At 41.2% G+C, this 21,063-nt stretch overlaps 1 long non-coding RNA gene across 1 annotated transcript in view; it reads right to left on the minus strand.

Annotated features, from left to right (window-relative positions):
- The window catches only part of LOC123332906, a 35,669-nt gene extending 14,663 nt beyond the window's left edge, over positions 1 to 21,006 (minus strand). Inside the window, exons 1-2 of the long non-coding RNA XR_006550072.1 lie at positions 20,870 to 21,006; positions 4,049 to 4,212 (exon numbers count right to left, since the gene is read on the minus strand). This is a non-coding gene — a long non-coding RNA (uncharacterized LOC123332906). The remainder of the gene's footprint in view (positions 1 to 4,048; positions 4,213 to 20,869) is intronic.
- Positions 21,007 to 21,063: the final 57 nt, after the last annotated feature.

The following is a 21,063-nucleotide window of genomic DNA, read 5'->3' on the forward strand; positions in this document are numbered from 1 at the left end:
TGTTCTCTTTTTGGTTTTTGTGAATCTATTGTACATTTTTGATTTGTGATTACCCTGCTTTTCAAGGAGCTTCCCTGGTGGCTCAGATGGTAAAACGCCTGCCTGCAATGAGGGAGACCTGGGATCGATTCCTAGGTCGGGAAGATCCCTTGGGGAAGGAAATGGCAATCCACTCCAGTCTTGCCTGGAAAATCCCATGGATGGAGGAGCCTGATAGGCTACAGTCCATGGGGTCTCAAAGAGTCGGACACGACTGAGCGACTTCACTTTCACTTTCACTTTGCTTTTCAAGTGTGTTAACACATTACTATATCTACTTGCTTTAGTGGTAGTTATATAAGCTCAAACACATTCTTAAAAAAAACTACATTTTTTTATGTCCCCACCCAACATTTTATGATTTTGATGTCTTCTTTTAAAACTTCATGTTTATCCTTTTGTTGTTCATTATGGTTATAATCACTCACAATTTTTTTTTATTTTAAAAAATCTGTGCAGTGGCTTAAGTGATTTACTTTTTGTTTTATTAATTATATTGGAGTATAGTTGCTTTACAATGTTGTTTTAGTTTCAGGTATATAGCATACTGAATCAGTTACACATATATTCATTCTTTTTCAGATGGGTTATCCACATCTGAATATGGTTTTTCCACATGGGTTATCACAGAATATTGAGTAGAATTCCCTGTGCTATACAGTGGGTCTTTTTTGATTATCTGTTTTATGTATTGTAGTGTATATATGTTAACCACAAGTTCTTTTTTATTCCCCCCCACCCCATGTTTCCCTTTTGGTAATTATGAGCTTGTTTTCGAAATCTGTGAGTCTGTTTCTTTTTTTAAAAAATAAGTTAATTTATAACATTAAAAATTAGACTCCACATGAGTGGTGCATGCCTGCTAAGTCACTTCAGTTGTGTCTGACTCTGTGTGATCTATGGACTGTAGCCCGCCAGGTTCCTCTGTCCATGGGATTCTCCAGGCAAGAATACTATAGTGGATTGCCATGCCTTCCTCCAGGGGATCTTCTCAACCCAAGGATAGAACCTGCATCTCGTATGTCTCCAGCATTGGCAGGCACGTTCTTTACCACTAGTACCACCAGGGAAGGCCCCACATGAGTGATATCATATTGTATTTGTCTTTCTCTCTTATCTCACTTAACATGATAATCTCTAGCTCTATCCATGTTGCAACCAATAGTATTATTTTATTCTTTTTAATGGCTAAATAGTATTCCAGTGTATATATGTACCACATCTTCTTTTAAGTGATTCATTTTCTTGTTGTGATTTTCTTTTTCCTGTACATTTTTCTTTTCTATTTAAAGAAGATCTTTTAATATTTCTTTTAGGATATGTGTAGTATTGCTGTATTCTTTTAGTTTCTGTCTGAGAAATTCTTTCTCTCTCCTTCTGTTCTAAATTATAACCTTGCTGGGTAGAATACCCTAGGTTGTAGGCTTTTACCTTTCAGGAATTTGAATATATCTTGTCACTCCCTTTGGCCTGCAACATTTCTGTAAAGAAATCAGTTGATAGACTCATAAGTTCCCTTGTGATTAATGTTTTGCTTTTAATATGCTTTTCTCTTGCTGCCTTTAGAATCCTCTCTTTAACTTTTGCCATTTTTATTATAATACATCTTGGTGTAGGTCTGTTTGGGCTCATCTTCTTTGGGTTCCTCTGTGCTTCCTGTTGGAGAAGGCAATGGTACCCCACTCCAGTACTCTTGCCTGGAAAACCCCATGGATGGAGGAGCCTGGTGGGCTGCAGTCCATGAGGTTGCTAAGAGTCAGACACGACTGAGCGACTTCACTTTCACTTCTCACTTTCATGCATTGGAGAAGGAAATGGCAACCCACTCCAGTGTTCTTGCCTGGAGAATCCCAGGGATGGGGGAGCCTGGTGGGCTTCCGTCTATGGGGTTGCCCAGAATCGGACATGACTGAAGTGACTTAGCAGCAGCAGCAGCAGCAGCAGCAGCAGTGCTTCCTGTACCTGGACATCCATTTTCTTCTTTAGGTTTGGAAAATTTTCAGCCATAATTTCTTCAGATATATTTTCAATCGCTTTTTCTCTTTTTTTCCCTTTCTGGGATCCCTATAATGTGTAGATTGGCTTGCTTTTATATTATCCCTTAGGTCTCATATATTGCTTTCATTGAAAACTTTTGTCTATTTGCTGTTCTAATTGGGTAATTTCTATTACTGTATGTTCCAGATCATTTATTCATTCTTCTGCACTATTTGGTTTGCTGTTTATTGCCATTAGCTCAGTTTTCATCTTGGCAGGTGAGTCTAATTTTGATCTGCTCCTATTTATAATTCTAATTCCTTGTTATAGTCATCTGCTTTTTTAATTGATAGCCTTTCTTAATTCCTTCGGTATTTTTATTACCTCCTTTTTGAATTTGCAGTCTAATAGACTGGAAAGGATTGTTATATTGTTCTTTCCTGGGAATTATCCTTTTATTGGGAGCGGTTCCTCCACTTCTTCATTTTACTTATATTTCTCTCTGTGTGTGCTTAGTTGCTCAGTCATGTCCAACTCTTTGCAACTTCATGGACTGTAGTCTGCCAGGCGTCTCTGTCCATAGGATTCTCCAGGCAAGAATACTGGAGTGGGTTGCCACTCCCTTCTCTGGGGGATCTTCCTGACCCAGGGATCAAACCCCGGTCTCTGACATTGTGGGCAGATTCTTTGCCATCTAGGAATTTAGGAGAAAGTTATCTACTGTGGTCTTGAAGAGCTGTTTTTATGTGGGACCCTCCCTGGTAGCCTGCATGAGTCTAATGTTTTTGACGTGAGGGCTGTTTATAGTATGGATACCCTCCACAGCTTTTCTCAGTGTGTGCTGGCTGTTATTCTCTTGACAGGGGGTGTGATTAATATTGCAATGACTACAGCTGCACTGTGTGTTGAATAGGGCCTCCTCTTTGCTCTGTGGTTGTCACATCCCTGTCAGGGGCGGAGTCTGTTCCCCAGTTGTTGGGGTAGAAGCCCCCAGATTTGGTTCTAAGCTGCAGTATGAGGTAGGTGGGAACGGAGTGCTCCTGCTGGGAGAGGAGCTACTAAGTATTCCTTTGCAGGAGCTGTCCACTAGAAAGTGCACTTTGTGGTGTTGCCTGTCACTTGTTGTGTGAGCTCACAAAGTACACTGTCCTTGGCCTCGTCTCAGCTGTGGGAATCTGCCTGGATGTCCCTCAGGTACTGTGCCCACAAAGCCGCTGATACACTTACATCCAGCTGCTGGATCCACTGTAGTTGTACACCTGTACCCATCCTATGAGCTATAGGAATCAGCCTAGACTGCAGCCCCAGTTGTGTGTGTGTGTACCCACAAAGCCTGCCACTGCTAATGCTGGACCCCCTCCAGCCTTGGGAGCACCAGTAATCTGCTTGGATGTCTTGCAGCCCCTGCACTTACAAAGCCACCAGTGGTACAAATCTGCCAAAATCACACAGTCACAGGGAACTGGCTCAGATTTCAGCCCCAACTTCATGTATGAGAAGCCTGCTGGTGCTTGTGTGCTCCCACAGCTCCTAGAGGCGGGCCCTTACCCAGTGTGAACACGTGGAGAAGGAGGCTTCTATGGTGGGGGCTTTCCCCCTCTCTTTGCATGTGTGTTAACAATAAGGCTGCTATGGAGGATCTGGCTCCATTCTGTGCAAATCCCTGGTTGTGGCCCAGACCATGCTCTAGCCCCTTTGGGCTGTTTCTGCACAGCCAATCCCAGTCCTCTCCCCAGGTCTGTCTGCTGAAGCCCATGTTTCAGCACTTAGGCCCCATGCATACCACCAAGGCATGTTTCCAACTGGAGAGTACAGCAAGGTGGCTGGGACTGTCTTTGCGGTTTTCTCTGTGTTCCACCTGCAGAAGGTCAGCTGCTGCTCTCTCCCCTGAGTCTTTGAAGTTCCCTGTTTGTCCTGACTGATCCCCCAGCCAGTGACAGGGGTTCCCAGAGTGAGGGAACCTTCCCCCTTTTTTAGCTCCTTCCCAGGGGTTCAGGTCTCGTACCAATTCTTTATTTCCATCTTGTCCTACCTGGTAATGTAGTGATATTTCTTGTAGCTTTGGTTGTATGAGATCTTTAGCCAGTGTCCAGTAGGTATTCTGTGACTTGTTCCAAATGTAGTTGTATCTTTGATGTATTTGTGGGAGGAGGTGAGCTCCATTTCCTTCTCTTCTGCCATTTTGATCTCTGCCCTCTGCAAATATGTATTTTTAGAATTTTATTAGTTATGTATTTTTGGCTGTGCTGGGTCTTTGTTGCTGCATGGGTTTTGTCTAATTATGGCAAGCAGGGGCTACTCTCTAGCTGCAGTGTGCAGGCTTCTCATTGTGGTGGCTTCTCGTTGCAGAGCATGGGCTCTAGGGCATGTGGGCTTCTTAGCTGTGGTACGTGGGCTCAACAGCTGTGGCTCCCGGACTCTAGAGCCCAGGCTCAGTAGTTATGGCACATGGACTTAGCTGCTCCGTGGCACATGAGATCTTTCTGGATCAGGGATTAAACCCATGTCTCCTGGATTACCAAGTGGATTCTTTACCACTGAGTTAACAGGGAAGCCCTCTGCAAATATTTTTGTTATTTGATATTAATGATAATCTTTTTTTTTGCCATGCAGAAAATCTGCATTGTATGTAGTAAAATTTATTAGCCTTATTATTAATATTTTGTTTTATGGCTTCTGTGTTTTAAGAAAACTTAGAAGCAGGGCACCCAAAGCCAGTGCTCTGTGACAACCTGGAGGGATATGATGGGAAGGGAGGTGGCGGGGGGTTCAGGAGGGATGGGACACATATATACCTATGACTGATTCATACTGATGTATGGCAGAAACCATCACAGTATTGTAAAGTGATTATCCTCCAATTAAAATAAATAAATTTAATTAAAAAAAAGAAAACTTAGGAAGGTTTAAGTTCTCCCCAATTCTTCAGGTACTCAGTTTTATTTCTTGATGCTTACACCTTTGCTCCATTTAGAATTTATATTTGAGTAATGTTGCTAGTTGGTACTTGTATTAGTTACAAATTGCATTCTAATACATGTAACAGATTTAACTACAAAACAGTTTCTAAGGGGCTTTTGGATTCTGCTTAGGACAGAGGGAAGCTGGAGATAGCACTGCTTCCACTATTACAACAACAACCAAAAAAAAAAATCACAAGACAATCTGTAAATCCACAATTTTTTGGAATTTGTTGGAGAGCTGATGTTTCAGAGCAATCTAATTAATCTTAATCTTAGGAAAGCCAGGTGCCTCCAAGGAGATATAGCACAGGTACACTTGCTTATTTGAGACTGACTCCATATCTGGACACCATCAATCTGGTAAGAATTCAGTTCTAGGTTTTAAGGAATTGCTCAAGGCCAAATGTAGGCCAGTATGAGAATTCAAAATGCTTCTGGGAGTCACAAGTACATGGGAAATCCACACTCACTTGTAGGTTCTTCTCCAAGGACCTTACCATGTGTTCTTATGAAAGACTGGGACAACATGAAAATCCTGAGAAAGTTTCTCTTGTGGTACAGGTCTGTAGGAAAGGAAGAACAGCCACTGCAGGGAAAGGCATCAAGCCCTACCCAGATCCTTCTCCCTTGTCTTCCCTATGGTGAAGGGCAGTAAATCCTGTGATCAGGCAGAAAATCTTGTATTGGTGAAGACCAGCTGTAGCTGGAGAAAGAGGAAGAAAATCCCTGCCCTGTAGGGGACCCAGATCATTAGAGATTTTCCAGCAGAAGGTGGGGAAGGATCATAAGGAAGGCCTTAACACTAAGACCTGGTGGGGTGTAGGGTGGGTACAGTGTTTATCTAAAACTGACACTGAATCAGAAAAAGAGAGAACACCTCCCTTGCCCTGTCAAGGAGACTTGTAAGCATCAAGTAATAGGTAAAAGCAATCCACTGCTAAAATAGCATCAGGAAGATGTGAAGCTTGAGGGTGGGGCAGACATTGATAAAATCTGTGGACGACCAGCCTCAACAATAAACACAGGTAATGTTAGATAAATCTGAAACTTGCAATACACTGACAGTATCTATAGCACAAACAAAACCCCAAAGCAAGTCAGCTCTTGAGTACACTGACTCAATCTCTTACACTAAAGTCCTAGTAGAAGGAAAGGTGTGTCCATTTCCAGGAATAAAAACTATTTACCTCAGTCTTTATTGCCTTGCAATAGATGCCCAGCTTTCAACAAAAATTATTACAAGGCATACAAAGAAGGAAGAAAAAAAACTCACACACTATTAAGAGACAAAGCAATTAATAGAACTAGACTAGATATGATACAGATACTGGATTTATCAGACAAGGAAATTAAAGGAACTATGATTAATAAAGTTAAAGGACCTAGTAGAAAAAGTGGAAAGCCTTTAAAATTAGGTGGGTCAATTTCAGCAGAGAGATGAGAACTCTAGGACTAAAGAATCAACTGGAAATACTAGAAACAGAAAACATGGTAACACAAAGATTTCTTTTGTCTGGCTTCAGTAGTTTTGACACAGAGAAGGAAAGGATCGGTGAACCTGAAGATAATTCAGTAGAACTATCCAAATTAAAATGCAAAGAAAAAAGTGGAAAAAGAAACCCCCAACAGAACAGAGCATCCTAGAGCTGTGGGACAATACCAAAGAGTCTGATATATGTGCAACTGGCATCACAGGAGAGAGAGGAAGGGAGGGAGGAGAAGAGAGAGAGAGAAAGTGAGAGGAAGAGAAAGCAAAAGAGACAGAAAGTGAGGAGGGGAGAAGGGGAGAGGGAGACAGAGGAAATGGGACAGAAGAAATATTTGAAGAAATAATGGCCAAGAAATGATTTTCAAATTAATGACATATAAAACCACAAATACAAGAAGATTAGAGAATATTAAACAGAATAAACAACTAAAATACAGCTAGACATATCATACTTGAACTGCTGAAAACTAAAGAAAAAGGGAAGATCTTGAAGGCAGCTTGAGAAAAAAAGAAACATTACATAAAGAAGAGGAGATTACAAATATAGCAGACTTTTCATAAAAAACTGTATAAGAAGGAAGACAGTGGAGTGACACTTTCAAAGTGCTGGAAGGGAAAAAAAAGGTTAACCTAAAATTCTATATTAAGCAAAAAAAGTTTCAAAAATTAAAGAGAAAGCCTTTTTCAGACCAATAAGCTTTCTCCTCTTTATAAAAATAGGAAATTGGCTGCCAGCCAGTGATTCTCCCATTTCTTATCTAACAGAACCCCAATTTAAAAAAATTGAGATAAATTTAATCATTTCAAAAATAAGCTCTATACTCATTAAGCAGTCGATCCCCATTCACTCACCTCCCCAGTCCCTGTCAAGCACTCATCTGCTTTCTATATCTATGGAATTTCCTATTCTGAACATTTAATGGAGTCATACAACATGTGGCCTTTTGTGTCTGGCCTCTTTCACCTAGCAGTGTTTTCAAGGCTTGCTCCTGTTGTAGAATGTATCAGTACTTCATTTTTATAGCTGAAGACATTCTATTTTACGGATATACAACATTTTGTTTATCCATTCCTTAGCTGATGGATATCTGGATTGTTTCTGCCTTTTGGCTATTATGAGTAATGCTGCTATGAACAGAAATGTTGGGTCATATAGTAATTCTTGCCTTTGTGGATCACAGCCTTGTCATGGTGAAGGGGCTTGCATAACTCACTGAAGCTATAAGCTATGCTGTGCAGGGCCATCCAAGATGGACAGGTTACAGTAAAGAGTTCTGACATAATGTGGCCCACTGGAGGAGGAAATGGCAACTCACACCAGTATTCTTGCATGGAATATTCCATGGGCAGAGGAGCCTGGTGGGCTATAGTCCATGGGACCACAGAAAATCAGACATGCCCGAGCAACTAAGCAGCAGCAGCAGCAGCAGCAGCAGAAAGGCTACTGTCAATGACAAAAGCAAAGAGGCTAAAAAGCTGAGCAGAAACTTTAATGGATTCATAGAATAGAGGAAAGAAGAATTAGATTTATGAATAAAGTTACTATAAATGTCTGTGTGCATCTGTGTGGGCCTGATAGGAAGGGCTCCAGTAAACACCATGGACTTTTGTTTGGGACCCTGAGAGGCCCATGGCAATAACTGGAATCAGACAAGCCTTTACAGGGACTGAATCCTCTATGTCCCTGACTGAACTACGGTAATCTGGAATTAATGGTTGGATGGCATCACCGACTCAATGGACATGAGTTTGAGTGAACTCGGGGAGTTGGTGATGGACAGGGAGGCCTGGCGTGCTGTAGTCCATGGGGTCACAAACAGATGGACACGACTGAGCGACTGAACTGAACTGAACTGAATCTGGAATTGCCAGTGCCTCTAGCTTAGCTTCCAGCTATAAGAACCCAAACAAAGCCTGATTAGGATAGTGTGAGAAAGAGAAATTACAGGCTAATCTCATTTGTGAACATAGATTTTACAAGCCTAAACAAAATATTATCAAACCAAATCCATAAATAATAAAAACAATAACACACTATGACTGAGTTGGCTTTATTTCAGGAATTCAAGGGAAGTTTAGGATTGAAAAAGCAATCACTACAATTTCTTTCTTATTCTTTCTAATAGTATAAGAAAGAAGAATTATACAATTATTAATTATATTAATTAATAAAAATAAAAAGTAACAAATAAAAAGTAACAAATGTCAAAGAATTTGGTAAAATTAAACATCCATTCAAGAGATAAAAAGTTTTCTTAAACAAGGAATAAAAGAAATCTGATACAGACTACTGCTAAGTAAACCTATATAAAGAAGAAATGTTGAAAGCTTTTCCCTGAGATAAGGAGTGAGACAGGTATGCTTGCTATCATTCTTTATATTCAATATTGTCCATGTAATAAGGCACGAAAAAGAAGGAAGAAAGTAAGGACTGGATAGGTGGAAATAAAGTAGCTATAATTCAAAGATGATTTATATGTTGAAAATAAGTGAATTTAGCAAGGTTACCAGATAGAAGTATACTTATCTATCATATATATATAGATGCATCCATATATAGATATATGCTATGCTATGCTAAGTCACTTCAGTTGTGTCCGACTCTGTGCAACCCCATAGACGGCAGCCCACCAGGCTCCACCATCCCTGGGATTCTCCAGGCAAGAACACTGGAGTGGGCATATAGATATATAGTATATATAAAAATCAATAGAATTTTATGCATTAGCAACAAATTCCATTTTATTTCCTAATGAAAATAAAAATAATACAATTTAAAAAAATCATCAAAAATAATCAAACAGCCAGGAATAAATCTAACAAAAGGTGTGCAAGAGCTTCATGCATAATTTATAAAATGTTATTCAGAGAAATTAAGAGAAAACAAATAAATGAGGAATATACCATTTTCATGTATTATCAATATTATAAAGATGTCATTTTTCTCCTGACTTGATCTATGATTTCAAGAAAATATCAATCTAAATATCAGTGATAATCTTTTGTGTGTGTCTGAAAATTGACAACCTGGGTCTAAAATGTATATAGAAATGTAAAGAACCAAGAACAGTGGAGACAATCATGAAGAACAAAGATCATTTACCAGGTATCAAAACTTGACTTATTATAAAGATACAGTAATTAGAAAATCTGGACATCAGCAGATGGTCGACACCGAAATCAGATTGATTATATTCTTTGCAGCCAAAGATGGAGAAGCTCTATACAGTCAGCAAAAACAAGACCGGGAGCTGACTGTGGCTCAGATCATGAACTCCTTATTGCCAAATTCAGACTGAAATTGAAGAAAGTGGAGAAAACCACTAGACCATTCAGGTATGAAGGAAATCAAAGCCCTTAGGATTATACAGTGGAAGTGAGAAATAGATTTAAGAGACTAGATCTGATAGAATGCTTGATGAAGTATGGACGGAGGTTCGTGACATTGTATAGGAGACAGGAATCAAGACCATCCCCAAGAAAAAGACATGCAAAAAAGCAAAATGGCTGTCTGAGGAGGCTTTACAAATAGCTGTGAAAAGAAGGGTAGCGAAAAGCAAAGGAGAAAAGGAAAGATATACCCATTTGAATGCAGAATTCCAAAGAATAGCAAGGAGAGATAAGAAAGCCTTCCTCAGCGATCAATGCAAAGAAATAGAGGAAAACAATAGAATGGGAAAGACTAGAGATCTCTTCAAGAAAATTAAGAGATATCAAGGGAACATTTCATGCAAAGATGGGCTCAATAAAGGAGAGAAATGGTATGGACCTAACAGAAATAGAAGATATTAAGAAGAGGTGGCAAGAATACACAGAAGAACTGTACAAAAAAGATCTTCATGACCCAGAGAATCACGATGGTGTGATCACTCACCTAGAGCCAGACATCCTGGAATGTGAAGTCAAGTGGGCCTTAGGAAGCATCACTATGAACAAGGCTAAGGGAGGTGATGGAATTCCAGTTGAGCTATTTTAAATCCTGAAAGATGATGCTGTGAAAGTGCTGCATTCAATACTCCAGCAAATTTGGAAAACTCAGCAGTGGCCACAGGACTGGAAAAGGTCAGTTTTCATTCCAATCCCAAAGAAAGGCAATGCCAGAGAATGCTCAAACTACCGCACAATTTCACTCATCTCACACACTAGTAAAGTAATGCTTAAAATTCTCTAAGCCAGACTTCAGCAATGCGTGAACTGTGAACTTCCAGATGTTCAAGCTGGTTTCAGAAAAGGCAGAGGAACCAGAGATCAAATTGCCAACATCCGCTGGATCATGGAAAAAGCAAGAGAGTTCCAGCAAAACATCTATTTCTGCTTTATTGACTATGCCAAAGCCTTTGACTCTGTGGATCACAATAAACTGTGGAAAATTCTGAAAGAAATGGGAATACCAGACCACCTGACCTGCCTCTTGAGAAACCTGTATACAGGTCAGGAAGCAACAGTTAGAGCTGGACATGGAACAACAGACTAGTCAAGGCTGTATATTGTCACCCTGCTTATTTAACTTCTATGCAGAGTACATCATGAGAAACACTGGGCTGGATGAAGCACAAGCTGGAATCAAGATTGCTGGGAGAAATATCAATAACCTTAGATATGCAGATGACACCACACTTATGGCAGAAAGTGAAGAAGAACTAAAGAGCCTCTTGATGAAAGTGAAAGAGGAGACTGAAAAAGTTGGCTTAAAGCTTAACGTTCAGAAAACTAAGATCATGGCATCCAGTCCCATCTCTTCATGGCAAATAGATGGGTAAACAATGGAAACAGTGGCTGACTTTATTTTTTGGGGCTACAAAATCAATGCAGATGGTGACTGCATTCATGAAATTAAAAGACGCTTACTCCTTGGAAGGAAAGTTATGACCAACTTAGACAGTATATTGAAAAGCAGAGACATTACTTTGTCAACAAAGGTCCGTCTAGTCAAGGCTATGGTTTTTCCAGTGGTCATGTTTGGATGTGAGAGTTGGACTGTGAAGAAGGCTGAGTGCCAAAGAATTTATGCTTTGAACTGTGGTGTTGGAGAAGACTTTTGAGAGTCCCTTGGACTGCAAGGAGATCCAACCAGTCCATTCTGAAGGAGATCGGTCCTGGGTGTTCATTGGTAGGACTGATGTTGAAGCTGAAACTCCAATACTTTGGCCACCTGATGTGAAGAGCTGACTCATTTGAAAAGACCCTGATGCTGGGAAAGATTGAGGGCAGGAGGAGAAGGGGATGACAGAGGATGAGATGGTTGGATGGCATCACCGACTCAATGGACATGGGTTTGGGTGAACTCTGGGAATAGGTGATGGACAGGGAGGCCTGGTGTGCTGTGGTTCATGGGGTTGCAAAGAGTCGGACACAACTGAGTGAACTGAAGTGAATTAGAAAATGTGATACTGGTGCAAGAATAGACAAAGTCATACAACAAAAGAGAGAATACAGAAATAGGTCTATAAATATACAGATGTTTGATTTATGACAATGTGGCACTGCAGAAAAGTGGATAAAGGAAGACTCTTTTAAGTAAATGCAGCTAGGTCATTTGGATATCCGGCTTCCCTGGTGGCTCCAGAATTTAAAGCGTCTGCCTCCAATGCGGGAGACCCGGGTTTGATCCCTGAGTCGGGAAGATCCCCTGGAGAAGGAAATAGTAACCCACTCCAGTATTCTTGCCTGGAGAATCCGATGGACGGAGAAGCATGTTAGGCTACACCCCACAAAGGTGTCACAAAGAGCTGGACACAACTGAGCGACTTCACTTTCTTTCTTTTCTTTCTTAAGTTAAAATAAATTAAGCAACCTCTACCTCAAACTATGCATAAGATTCAACTCCAGATGTACAGTATATCTAAACATGAAAGTAAAACCACATGATAAAGAGTCTGACTCATTTTTTATGTTTGACTGCCAATAGCTTTTTATAGCCTCAGCCCTCTCTCTTCCCCTTGTGCCCTCTATTGGGTGGAACTGGTAAGAAAGCTTGGTTTCTGTCCTTTGGTACTGGTGGAAGATTCACATAAGGCCCTTCCTCATGAATGGGAACACTTACCCCACCCCCAATACCAAATTTACAATAAAAAGTCCAACAGTCTCTTTGCTTGCTCAGGATCTGCTTTTGAGGGTCTGTCCTGCTCTCCCCAGAGATCTCAACTATGTAAGCAATAAAACTTCTCATAACTTCTTGACATGTGCCTCTGACATAATCAGTCTTGACATTTGAGTCAAATTGTGGGTGGAGGCCTATCTTGTTGCTTTAGGGTAGTCACAACATATCAGAAAGCTTCTAGAATATAACACAGAGGAATATCTTCATGACCTTAAGGATAGGAAATTTTTCTTTAAAGGGACACATAAAGCACTAACCATAAAGAAAGGTTGATGTATCAGACTACATTATAATCAAGATCTTTTGTTTATCAAAAGATGTTTAATAGCAAATGAAGCAACTGACAAACAACTAATCTCAAAAATATACAAGCAACTCCTACAGCTCAACTCCAGAAAAATAAATGACCCATTCAAAAAATAGGCCAAAGAACTAAATAGGCATTTCACCAAAGAAGACATACAGATGGCTAACAAACACATGAAAAGATGCTCAACATCACTCATTATCAGAGAAATGCAAATCAAAACCACTATGAGGTACCATTTCACACCAGTCAGAATGGCTGCGATCCAAAAGTCTACAAGTAATAAATGCTGGAGAGGGTGTGGAGAAAACGGAACCCTCTTACACTGTTGGTGGGAATGCAAACTAGTACAGCCACTATGGAGAACAGTGTGGAGATTCCTTAAAAAACTGGGAATAGAACTGCCTTATGATCCAGCAATCCCACTGCTGGGCATACACACTGAGGAAATCAGAAGGGAAAGAGACACATGTACCCCAATGTTCATCGCAGCACTGTTTATAATAGCCAGGACATGGAAGCAACCTGGATGTCCATCAGCAGATGAATGGATAAGAAAGCTATGGTACATATACACAATGGAGTATTACTCAGCCATTAAAAAGAATACATTTGAATCAGTTCTAATGAGGTGGATGAAACTGGAGCCTATTATACAGAGTGAAGTAAGCCAGAAAGAAAAACACCAATATAGTATACTAACACATATATACGGAATTTAGAAAGATGGTAACAATAACCCTGTGTACGAGACAGCAAAAGAGACACTGATGTATAGAACAGTCTTATGGACTCTGTGGGAGAGGGAGAGGGTGGGAAGATTTGGGAGAATGGCATTGAAACATGTAAAATATCATGTATGAAACGAGTTGCCAGTCCAGGTTCGATGCACGATACTGGATGCTTGGGGCTAGTGCACTGGGACGACCCAGAGGGATGGTATGGGGAGGGAGGAGGTAGGAGGGTTCAGGATGGGGAACACATGTATACCTGTGGCGGATTCATTTTGATATTTGGCAAAACTAATACAATTTTGTAAAGTTTAAAAAAAAAAAAAGATACCATTAATAGAGTAGAAAGAAAGCCACAGAAGGGTAAAAGATTATGTGTGTGTGTATGTGTGTATGTGTATAGTCAATGATAGTGTATACATATATATGACATTTAGTCTATAAATTGGGTTGCATCCAGAGTTCTAAAGAAAAAAAATCTAAATCAATAGAAAAAGGCAGACAACCCAGTAGATGAATGGGCAAGAGACTTGAACAGCACTTCACAGAAAAAGATATCTATCTGGCCAGTAAACAAATGAAAAGGTTCACAATTTCATTAGAAGTCACAGAAATATAAAGTATTCAATTAAGAAGACTGACAATGCCAAAAGATGACAAAGTTCTGGAGCAACTGAAATGTCCATACAGACCTGGCAGGAGTGTAAACTGGTACAATCACAATGGTAAACTGTTTGGTCAGATCAGATCAGATCAGTCACTCAGTCATGTCCGACTCTTTGTGACCCCATGAATCGCAGCACGCCAGGCCTTCCTGTCTATCACCAACCCCCGGAGTTCACTCAGACTCATGTCCATCGAGTCAGTGATGCCATCCAGCCATCCCATCCTCTGTCGTCCCCTTCTCCTCCTGCCCCCAATCCCTCCCAACACCAGAGTCTTTTCCAATGAGTCAACTCTTCACATGAGGTGGCCAAAGTACTGGAGTTTCAGCTTTAGCATCAGTCCTTCCAAAGAAATCCCAGGGCTGATCTCCTTCAGAGTGGACTGGTTGGATCTCCTTGCAGTCCAAGGGACTCTCAAGAGTCTTCTCCAACACCACAGTTCAAAAGCATCAATTCTTCGGCACTTAGCCTTCTTCACAGTCCAACTCTCACATCCATACATGACCACAGGAAAAACCATAGCCTTGACTAGACGAACCTTTGTTGGCAAAGTAATGTCTCTGCTTTTGAATATGCTATCTAGGTTGGTCATAACTTTCCTTCCAAGGAGTAAGCGTCTTTTAATTTCATGGCTGCAGTCACCATCTGTAGTGATTTTGGAGCCCAGAAAAATAAAGTCTGACACTGTTTCCCCATCTATTTCCCATGAAGTGGTGGGACCGGATGCCATGATCTTCGTTTTCTGAATGTTGAGCTTTAAGCCAACTTTTTCACTCTCCACTTTCACTTTCATCAAGAGGCTTTTTAGTTCCTCTTCACTTTCTACCAACCCATATTTTACTCTAGGCATATACCCAGAGAAATGAAAACATGTCCATGCAAAAACTTGTCCATGAGTGTTCAGAGCAGTATTTCTAATAATAACCAAAAGGCAGAAACTACCCAAATGCCCATCAGCTGATAATTGGATAAATGAATGTGGTATATATCCATATATGGGATATTACTCAGTCATAAAAAAATGAAATACTGATATGTGCTACAACATAGGTGAAACTTTCAAACATTCTGCTTAGTGAAAGAAGTCCATCTCAAAAGACCAAACTGTATGATTCTACTTACATTAAATGTCCAAAACAGGCAAATCTATATATAAAGAAAGTAGATTAAGTGAATTTCTAGGGTTGGGGAATGGGAAGGTTGAGAGGTGATGATTAAAGGATATGGGGTTTCTTTTAAGGTGGTGAAATGTTCTTAAATTGAAGGTGGTGATGATTGCCTAACTCTGTGAATATACCAAGAATCACTGATTTTAATCTTTAATTGGGTGAATTATATGGTATGTGAATTATATTTGAATTAAAACCATTCCCAAAAACACTATTAGCATGAGGGTTTTGTTCCCCGGCCCAGGCCTAAGTAAGAATATTTAGAAAATGGTTTAAGACAAAGAAACTATTACTTCATGTAATTAAAAAAAATCCTTATTATCTATGCAAAACCAAAATAGATCCTTACATTTAAGATAATTTAGGAATATACAAAGTAGTTTTTATTACTTCCCTACATGTATAATAAAGCCTAAAATTTCATGTGCTGCCTTGACATTCTAAGCCTTACATTAAGGGTCTCAAAGGACTAACCATGAGTTCTACCCTCGCAGCTTTGCCCCTCACCCAGCAGGAAAGGTCCCCTACTCACTAGTTTCCCTATTGGCTGCACCAGCTGCACACGACCCATCCTCAACCCAATGGGCTTCAGCTCCCCACAGCCTGTGGAATTATTCAAACAAACAAATCAGATCTTTTGTGGGAACCAAGGGTCACCTCACCCTCTTGTTACTACAAAGCCTGCCTTCTGCAGCCCCCGTTTGTTCATACATCTGAGAGCAGCCCAGTATGGCACTGCACGGTGTTTTGTGTCCTCCTCCCCTGGGATGTGAATATGTGTGATTAAAAAATTGCTGTCAATCGCAGAGATCCAGTGTCAGATGTTGTGTGTTTGGCTATTCCCAGAATCCTAGGGCGGGTCTCTCCCGGTGGGATGAAGAGAAGGTGAACAGGATACTTTATTTCCTACCCAATCGGTTCCTGCTTCCTGAAGCTGCTGCCATCGTTTTGTTGCTGCAGCATTTCTCACTCTCCCATTAGCCTGACCCCTTGCCCCAGGAAAAAACCATCAAATTCAGCAAACCTGGCACCATCTCCAACCCGTATACTGTTTACCTTACAGACAACCCACAGTCACTGTCATCCCACTAAGCCATTAAAACCTGTGCTGCAAACTCCTCTACAGCACCTTACACAGTCCTTGCTCCTCTGTCTCAGAGCTGAGGAGTCAGAGCCAAAGACAGTCTTACGCCTTTTCACAGAGTAGGTCTTTAGTACAGGTTTATTTATTGATTCCGTACACACTGACAGAGGGTGCTTGTGTGGACAGGGCAATGGGATCAGTGCCTTCCTAAACAGGGGCACATTCATGTAATGAACACATGAGTGTGTTCATTTAAAATGATGTGGGCATGGGCCTTCACATTTACCCTTCCTGCTTCATGGTTTATAGAGAACTCTGAAGGGCTATAAGCTGTAAAGGATTCAGACTCATCTGTTTCTAGAAAACTTGCTAAAGTCAGATTCTGCTTCCATGATAATGCTTTGTGTTAGTTGCTCAGTCATGTCTGATTCTTTTGCGACCCCATGGACTGTAGTCCATCAGGCTCCTCTGTCCATGGGATCTTCCAGACAAGAATACTGGAGTGGGTTACCATTTCCTTCTTCCATGATAATACTGCTGCTGCTGCTGCTAAGTCACTTCAGTCGTGTCTGACTCTGTGTGACCCCATAGACAGCAGCCCACCAGGCTCCCCTGTCCCTGGGATTCTCCAGGCAAGAACACTGGAGTGGGTTGTCATTTCCTTCTCCAATGCATGAAAGTGAAAAGTGAAAGTGAAGTCACTCAGTCGTGTCCGACTCTTAGCGACCCCATGGACTGCAGCCCACCAGGTTCCCCCGTCCATGGGATTTTCCAGGCAAGAGTACTGGAGTGGGGTGCCATTGCCTTCTCCAATAATGCTACAGCACCTCAATTATTGCTATAATAGAATTTCTTTAGGAAACTTCAAGGTTACTGATTAACACGTACCGTGGGTCATATCATAGCCTCATAAGAAAAATCCTCACAGAGAGGCCACTGCTGTGATTTTTGTCCCTCAACATGAGCCTTCCAAAGGAGTTACACTGTGTTTTGTCCCAGGTTCTGGGGACAGAGAGGCATAGTTGCTGCCACTCAGAAGCAATGTTTTTATACAAAAGTATTTTTATTAGTGACAAAGAGCTAAGATTTCTAGGGAGTTGGACAGGAATCCTCAGAGTAGTGTCAGGCAGCAAGACTACCAGCACACACACAGCAGGTTGCTACACTACGCAGCAGTGCAGCAGCTACCAGTAAATGACAGCCAGAGATGTTCCCTGATGGCTCAGTGGGTAAAGAATCCACCGGTGATGCAGGAGACACAGGAGATGCAGGTTCAGTCCCTGGGTTGGGAAGACCCCCTCCCTAGAGAAGGGCATGGAAACCCACTCCAGTATTCTCCCCTGAAAAAATCCCATGGATAGAGCAGCCCAGGGTTGCAAAGAGTCATACACAACTGAGCACACAAGCACTAGAGGGAAGCATCTGCCCAATCAATGAGTCCTCAGTGACAGGAACTTTAAAAGGTCATCTATTTTGCAAAGGAAACCATCAATGAAATGAAAAGAAAATCTACTGAGTGAGAGAAAATATTTCCAAATGATATAACTGATAAGAGGTTAATATATAAAATATATGAATAGTGCATACAACTCAATATCAAAACAAACAAACCACCTGATTAAAAAATGGGCAGAAGACCTGAAAAATGTCTTGCTTTAAAGAAAGCAACTATTATATCTCTCCAACGTTAAGGTTGGCTGAGGTGCTAGTCAAGTAGATCAATAATTTGTCCATGTCCTCATTCTCATTCTGAGATTGGCTAAGACATGGTAGGATCTGAGATAAAAAGCTATACTTTATTATAAAAACTTATAAAGAAAATTTCCATTAAATAACAACAGGGGCTAAATACCAAGGAAGCTCTTTTCATAGGTGATCTTCAATTCTGAACATTAAATCAGCCTTAACTTGCTAGATTTCAGCTCAAATTCCAGTATTTATATAAGAGCCAGCTATGTAAAGGAAGCTAAACTCTATGAGACTGATACCTAGGATCAGTCAACAACACATAAAGCTTTGCTGGTAGGAATGTAAACTGCGACAACTCCTTAAGAAGGGGAAGTGGCTATGGATATCAAAGGCTTATAAATGTGCCAACTTTTGGACTTAATAATACCACTTCTAGGAATTTATCTTAAGGAAATAATTAAGTGTATATAAAAATCCCATGGACAGAGGAGCCTGGGTGGGCTACAGTCCATAGGGTTGCAAACAGTCCCACAGGACTGAAGTGATTTAGCACACATGCACACAGAAAACCTTATTACCTAGTATGATCATCAAAAGAAATCATTAAATTTTACACTAGAATTGTAACAGGAGGGAAATGGACAGGGCACAACTTTTGAAAGCATGACATAGATAAAACATAAACTTATTAGAATCAAATGGGTCCAAGATGGAAGACAAGTTGACTTCAACTCGACCTTGATCCTCAATCAGCAAGCTAAATGACACACTCAGAGGTGCCATGACAGTTCCAAGGCACTGTCAAAAGACCAAGCAGTGGGCAGTGGCCCAATTCCTGGAAATCCCCATCCTTTCCCCAAAATAGTTGGAATAATCCTCCCACTCATTAGCATATGAAATTACCCAGCCCATAAAAACTAACCATGCCACTGTTCGCCACTACATTTACCTTCTGTGACGGCCCACACTCTGTCTGTGGAGTGTGTTTCTCTCTAAATCCACTTCTTACCTATCACTTTGTCTCTCACTGAATTCTTTCTGCGGTGAGACATCAAGACATCTTGTTGTCTGTTTTTCAAGACAAGAACCTGAGCTTCGTTAGGTCCTGAAACCAGGTACTATGGGTTTTGGCTGGGTTTGAGTCCCAGCCATGTGGATTAGAGTCCCAAGCAGGGTTTTGGCTGGGTTTCATTCCCATACACGTGTGTTCAAGTTCCAGTTTAAGGTAAACAATTTCAGAATATATTCACTTAATGCAAAAGGCAGTAAGGAGGAAAGAGCAAAAAAGATATGAAACAGAGAAAACAAACTCAGAATGCCAGACATAAATCTAACCATATCAATAATAACATTAAATGTGAATGGTATCATAGATGGTAAGAAAGCTGATTCTTTAGCTCCTGTGTTTGATCTGGCTGCCCACTATAAAATTTCAAAACTTGCCTCAAAAAATAAACTTATAGTCCTGAGAGCGAGATAGCTTTTCTGTTTCACTTTGACCTTTACTGACTTCATCCAAAAATCCTCCTCAAATGACCTATCTGCAGACTTTCTGCCATCAGAATTCTAATAGGTCTCTGATTCAACATGAACAAACCTTTGTTTTCTCATCCACCCATCACATTCTCTCAGTATGCTTCACACTGCATCTCAGGGGACATGCATATTCCATGCCTTAGCAGTGAGCCATCTGAAAATATAACCTATTTTTCAAATATAAACCAGGTTACAAAAGTGGCCCCTGGGGAACCTGGAGTATGTTCAGGTTGCCAATCAAGAACTATTCCAAATATTTTCTCCCATTCTGAGAGGTGTCTTTTTGCCTTGTTTATGGTTTCCTTTCTTGTGAAAAATCCTTTAAGTTTAATTGGGTCCCAGTGGTTTATTTTTGCTTTCCTTTTCATTATTCTAGGAGGTGGGTCAAAAAAGAAGCAACAGATAAACACAAAAAGAAGCAACAGACAAAAAGGAAGCAACAGACAAAAAAGAAGCAACAGACAAAAGGTCCAAAATAAACAGCTCATGGAGCTCAATATAAAAATAAAATCCAATCAAAAAATGGGTGGAAGACCTAAATAGACATCTCTCTAAAGAAGTCACACAGAACATACAGATGGCCAAGAGATATGTGAAAAGATGTGCCACATCACTAATTATTATCTAAATGCAAAAGAAAACAATGAGGTATCACCTCACACTGCCAGAAAGGCAATTATCAAAAAACCTACAAACAATAAATGCTGGAGAGGGTGTGCACAAGAGGGAACCCTCTCAAACTGTTGGTGGAAATGTAAATTGATACAGCCACTATGAAGAACATTATCAGTTCAGTTCAGTTCAGTCGATCAGTCGTGTCTGACTCTTTGTGACCCCATGAATCGCAGCACGCCAGGCCTCGCTGTCCATCACCAACTCCCGGAGTTCACTCAGACTCACGTCCATCGCGTCAGTGATGGAGGTTCCTTAAAAAACTAAACACAGAACTACCATATGACCTGAGGCCCGAGTGGGCAGCTGGCTTTGACAGGAGAGGCAGACCCCGGCCCAGGCCGCTGGGTGAATCATTCCGACCTCCCCAGGAAGGTGGCGGAACTGGGAGCGGCCGCAACCCCCGAGGAGGCCCCTCTCAGACTGTCTCCTCCAGGCAGGCACTAACCTTGCTGGGGCGCTGATGGGGAGTGCCCACAGGGCCCCTTACTCGCAGCTCATAGGAGCGGGCCACCAAGCCCGGGCCGAGCCACCGCCCTCCAGCGGTCCCTCGGCGCCTCATTCGCACGCGCCGTGGCTAGATGCCGCGCGAGGGCCGAGCGTCGAGGCTCAGGAGGCAGGGCAGGGCGCGCACCTCCCTGC

The sequence above is a fragment of the Bubalus bubalis genome, chromosome 3 (genome assembly GCF_019923935.1).
Source record: "Bubalus bubalis isolate 160015118507 breed Murrah chromosome 3, NDDB_SH_1, whole genome shotgun sequence".
Classification (NCBI taxonomy): Eukaryota; Metazoa; Chordata; class Mammalia; order Artiodactyla; family Bovidae; genus Bubalus; species Bubalus bubalis.